This window comes from Vombatus ursinus, unplaced genomic scaffold (genome assembly GCF_900497805.2).
Source record: "Vombatus ursinus unplaced genomic scaffold, bare-nosed wombat genome assembly UNPS02009918.1, whole genome shotgun sequence".
NCBI lineage: Eukaryota > Metazoa > Chordata > Mammalia > Diprotodontia > Vombatidae > Vombatus > Vombatus ursinus.
This window is the reverse complement of record NW_020949696.1, coordinates 494,081-499,109: the sequence shown is the minus strand read 5'-3', so window position 1 is coordinate 499,109 and position 5,029 is coordinate 494,081.

The window sequence follows — 5,029 nt, the reverse complement described above, 5'->3', positions numbered from 1 at the left end:
GCCCCTCTCCCTCCCCATGGCTCCTTCCCACCAGTCTACCCCCCTCCACCACCTCATTCTTTATCCCCACATCATTTGCCTCCCTGCTCTCTGTGCCTTGCAACATTATTCCCCACTTGGTGCCATCATGGCCTTTCCTGGCCAGAATCCACAAAACTGGGCGTGCCTGCTCCCCCTTTTCCAAGGGGACCCCGCTGGCGATCCCCATTCCTTAAATGATGAATTGGAAGCATCCAGACTAAGCCTATACACTACTTAGAGGCACATCTAGCATCTACTACGAACCGGCATGGCGAAAGAAATTCATTGGTAGAAAGCAAGGGTGGGCGCCTCTCATGCCCCTCCTAGGTTCTCCCCCTTATCTGGGTCACAATAAATCAATTAATAATCCCATAAATTACTGAACAAATTATACTACATAAACACTAATATTATTTTTTAAACATCTGGGTATAATTAAACTATTAGCAACTGTTGATTGAGAAAATGCATGACTAGATATAGACCTGCCCTGGAATGCTGTCGAGGTCCAAATACTGGGAAATACTTCCGAGTTCTCTCTCGGCTCTGATTTTGTGTTCTAAGCACCCTCCCACGTCTGACATTCTGGGTTCTAAGGACCTTCCCAGAGCGTGTGTGTGTGTGTGTGTGTGTGTCTCTGTGTGTGTGTGACTTTGACCCTGACTCTTGTGGCCAAAGGTTTGAGGAGGCAGGGAGAGCCTAGCAGGAGGTTCATGAACCATCTTTTCCAGTCCATACCTGAACCAGATCACTTACTCCAACGTTCTTGAGAAGTAGTCCTGCAGCCTTTGCTGAAGGCCTGCCTCAGTTTGCCTCATCTGCAGCTTCCCACCCATAGGTCCTGATTTGGCCCCCGATGTCAGAATGGGTAAGTTGACCCCCTCTTGCCCATCATGGCAGCCTTTCAAACACTAAAAGGTAATTGCCTTCCTCCCTAATGTCTTCTCTATACTAAACCTCCCGCTCCCTCCAGCTAACCCTGGAATGGTGCCATCTCAAGGTCCTTCACCCTCCTGGTAACCCTTTTCTCGATTCTTTCCAGTTTATTAATGCCTGCTCTAAAATATGGTACCTAGAATACTCTACTGTAGATGTAGCTGGACCAGGGCAGAATTTCCAACTCTGAGATTCTGATTCAATTTTTCTACGAGCTTCCGGTTTCTTTCATTTTGCAGACAAGGACACTGAGGCTCAGAGAGCTGAAGAGCTTTACCCAAATGACAGACCCAGGATTTGAACCCAGGGCCTCTTCCCCCCCACCAAATTCAGCACTCTTTCCTCTAACTTTCCTTCTTCTCCTCTGGGCCTCTGCCTGAAGGCCTCCCTCCAGGACTGCTGAGGGCATCGAACAGACAAAACTTCAAACTCCAGTCCCTTCTCCATGTCCTGCCGCACCTCCCTGGCTCCTGGGCCCAGCCCATCCTAGTTTATTTTTAGCTCTGAGCCCCAGATATGATGGTGACCAGGCAGCTGTCAGGATTCCTGAGTAGTCCAGAACATCCTCTCCCCCTGCTTTCCCCAGGGCCTCGAAGAGGCCGACCAAGGGTCCCAGAGCTACTGAAACAAAGTAACATAGACAGAGGGACAGAATACAGAAAAAGGACGCCACAGGATGGCCCGACCAATACCTTCAAGGGAGCAGGCATTCTTGGTGAGGTCCCAGATGGCAGAATTTGAGCCAATGGAGAGAAGTTACAGGGACGCAATTAGGTTAGAGCTTTTCAGAGATGGGGAAACTGAGGGGCAGGGACATGCCAAAGGTCAGGGAGCAGCTGGCAGCCCAGCCAGCCTGGAACATGCGTCTCCTGGCTCCCAGTCTTTCCACTACACTAAGATGGAGCCAAGTGACCAGGTCCCTACGCCTGGCCTGGCCCCTCTCCCTTCCAGTGACTTTGGCTAAGTCTCTTTTTCTCTCTATGCCTCAGTTTTCTCACCTGTGAAATGGGGACAAATCCTCTACTCCAAAGACCCATTCTCTGCTCTGGGAACATACAGATGGTGGCAGCATGCCCAGTTTTTTGCCGGGTTGTCATAGCAACCCCTCCAATCCTCCTCCCATCACCAACCTGGCATCTGATGGGGCTGTTTTGCTCCTGTGGGTTCCCACCCCTTCCATCCCCCATACAACCTGAGGCAGAGAGAGCCCTGGAAGGAAGCTCCCAGACTTAGCTCAGGACCCTAACCAGAGTGCTAGATTCTAGCCCAGCACACAGTTGGCCCCTTCCCCAAAGAAACCACCTTCCACTGAGGGAGGATAGGAAGTCTGGTGGACAGAAGCCTGGCCTTGGGTCAGAAGAGCTGGGTTTCTTCTCTGGGCCTCAGGTCTTCATAAATGAGGATAGCAGCACTACTTCTCATACAGGGCTGCTGGGGGGATTGGTACAGCATTTTGTAAACCTTGGGGAAAAAAGCCTTACATAAATGTAGCTATTATTAGTAGTAGTAATAATGATGATCTCATCAATAATGGTAATAATAATCACCACCACCTCTCTGGGGTTTCCTCATCCAGAAAGGGGGGGGGGGGCTTGGCTGAGTTGGCATCTGAGGTGCCTTCCCCTGGAAACCTAGAAGCCTGTGATCAAACTGCGGTTCTGTCACGCCTATCTGTGTGACCGTGGGTAAGTCACAACCTCTGCAAAGTGAAGTGACTTAACTTGTCTTCTCTTCTTGAAAACAAGGAGGCTGGGCTGCCCCATTTCAATGTCCCTCCCAGCTCTAAATCCTATCACCTTGAGGCCAGAGGGGAAAGAGAGGGTGTGTGGGTTTGTTGAGGGGGGAGTAGGGGAGGAGGGCAGAGGAGAATGGAGGATGGTAAAAGTAGGGGAGGGGGGAGGAAGGAACTCAGACATGAAAAAGCCACCTGGAAATGGAGCTGGGGTAGAACTACACCCCCCCCCTCAATTCCACCCACAGGCAGACACCCCACCACCTCACCCACTGGGCTCAGGGGCAAAACCTGCCACTCACTCCCCTGGTTTCTACGGCAACCCCCCCCCCCCACGAAGAGGACCCTGGCCCAAAGATTTAGCTTCGGCCCTGACCTTTACTCCTGGGCTCTAGGTCTGCATCTTTATGGCCCCTTCCAACTCTAAGGCAGCTAAGGGGCACAGAGGATGAAGCACCAGGCCTAGAGCCAGGAAAACCTGAGTTCAAATCCAGCCTCAGACACTTCCCTGGTTGTGTGACCCTGAGCAAGTCACTTTACTTCTCTTTGCCTCTATTTCCTCATCTGTAAAATGGGGAGAGTAACAGCCCTACCTTGCAGGGTTGTTGTGAAGATCAAATGGGATGATAATTGTGAAGTGTTTTTTCAAACCTAAAGTGCCAGAAAAATACCTAGTAGCCACCATTAGCATCCTTATTATCGATGCTGTTATTACCTGAAATCTAAGAACCCAGAGTGAGCTTTCAAAACCAGTCTCACTCGTTCTAGTTCTGGAGGTCATTTCGTTCCACAGATGAAGAAGCTGAGGACCCAGATGACCCAGGGACTCGTCCTCACACAGGTAGGAAACAGCAGTGCCAGCCTCCAAAGCCAGGGCCCCTGCCTCCAGGTCTGTTGTCTTTTTCACTATGTCCCACACAGCTCCTTTGTCCCTAATCTGCTGCTGCTGCTGCTGCTGCTGCTTCTGTCCGCACCGTGGCCCTTCCCCAAATCTCCCAGGGCCTGCCAGTGCTTTCACTGTGCCCTCTCTCTGCCCCTTCCATACAATTCCCAGGCTGCCGTCACTTTCCCTCACGCACATCTCTAAGACCTGCCCCACTCCCCTCTTCTCCCACAGCCCCGACTCTGGTGCAGACACACCCCCCAGCACCCCAACCCCTGCCTGGCTCCAAACAACCTTCCTGCTTCCCTTCTCTCCTTGCCCCTGGGAGTCCACATCCCCTACAGCTGGCTGGTTGAGCTACCGCCCCCTGCTCCACAACTTTCATCGGCTTCCTGATAACAGCACTCTATGCTTTACCCAAACCAGACTACCAGCAGTCAATCAACAAACATTTACTAAGAGCCAGCTATGTGGCAGCTACATGCCCACCTCGATGGACCCTGAACTCCCCTGCCTTTGAGCCTCTGCTTACAATGACGATTGCTACATCTGGAATGGCCTCCCTTACCCCCTTCACTGATTTAATGTCCCCCTCTCCTTTATAGGCCAACTTCAATGCCACCTCCACCAGGAAGCCTCCTCTGATTTCCTGGTCACAGAATCCCCAAATATGAGAGTCAGAAGGGTCCTCAGGGGACACCTAAGCTAACTCAGCCCACTACAAGAGCCCCAAGCAGGTGAGTGCAGAGCTCCAGGAAGGGAAGGAGGCCTCGTGGGTGCCGCTCACGTAGGGCCCTCCTTCCCTCCTTGGAGGCCTTCTCAAAGTGGGCAGCTCAGATCATTAGGAAGCTCATTCTCATCTCAAACCGTGTGAGCCTCCTTGCAGTGGCCGGCTCCTGGTACCCTCACTCCTGGCTCTGTCCTACAGGGCCAAGGCCATTCCATTCCAGAAGAGTCTTTCCCTTTAGACCTCGCATATAGCCCCCGACCTTGTGCAGCCATCTCTTGAATTATTTTACACACAAATGACTGACGTCTGTGTCTTATTTCGTGACTAGTGTGAGACCCCCGGAAGCTGGGACCTTGGCCTGTTTCTAGCTTGCGTTTGTCTAGTGCCTAGCACAGCACAGTCTGCTGTATTATATCATGTGGTTTTTCCCGGCTCAGATTCTATGTTCTACACTGCAAGGTCTCTTCTAGGTGTTCTATCTTATGTTCTAAGGGCCCTCCCAGCCCTGACATCCTGTGTTCTAAGGGCCCTCCTCACTCTGCCATCCTGTGTTCCAATGACCGTCCCAGACCTGACATCCTGTGTTCTAAGGGCCCTCCCAGCTCTGATTTTCTGTGTTCTAAGGACCCCCCCAGCCCTGACTTTCTGTGTTCTAAGGGCCCTCCCAGTCCTGACATCCCGTGTTCTAAGGGCCCTCCCAGCCCTGACATCCTGTGTTCCAAAGGCC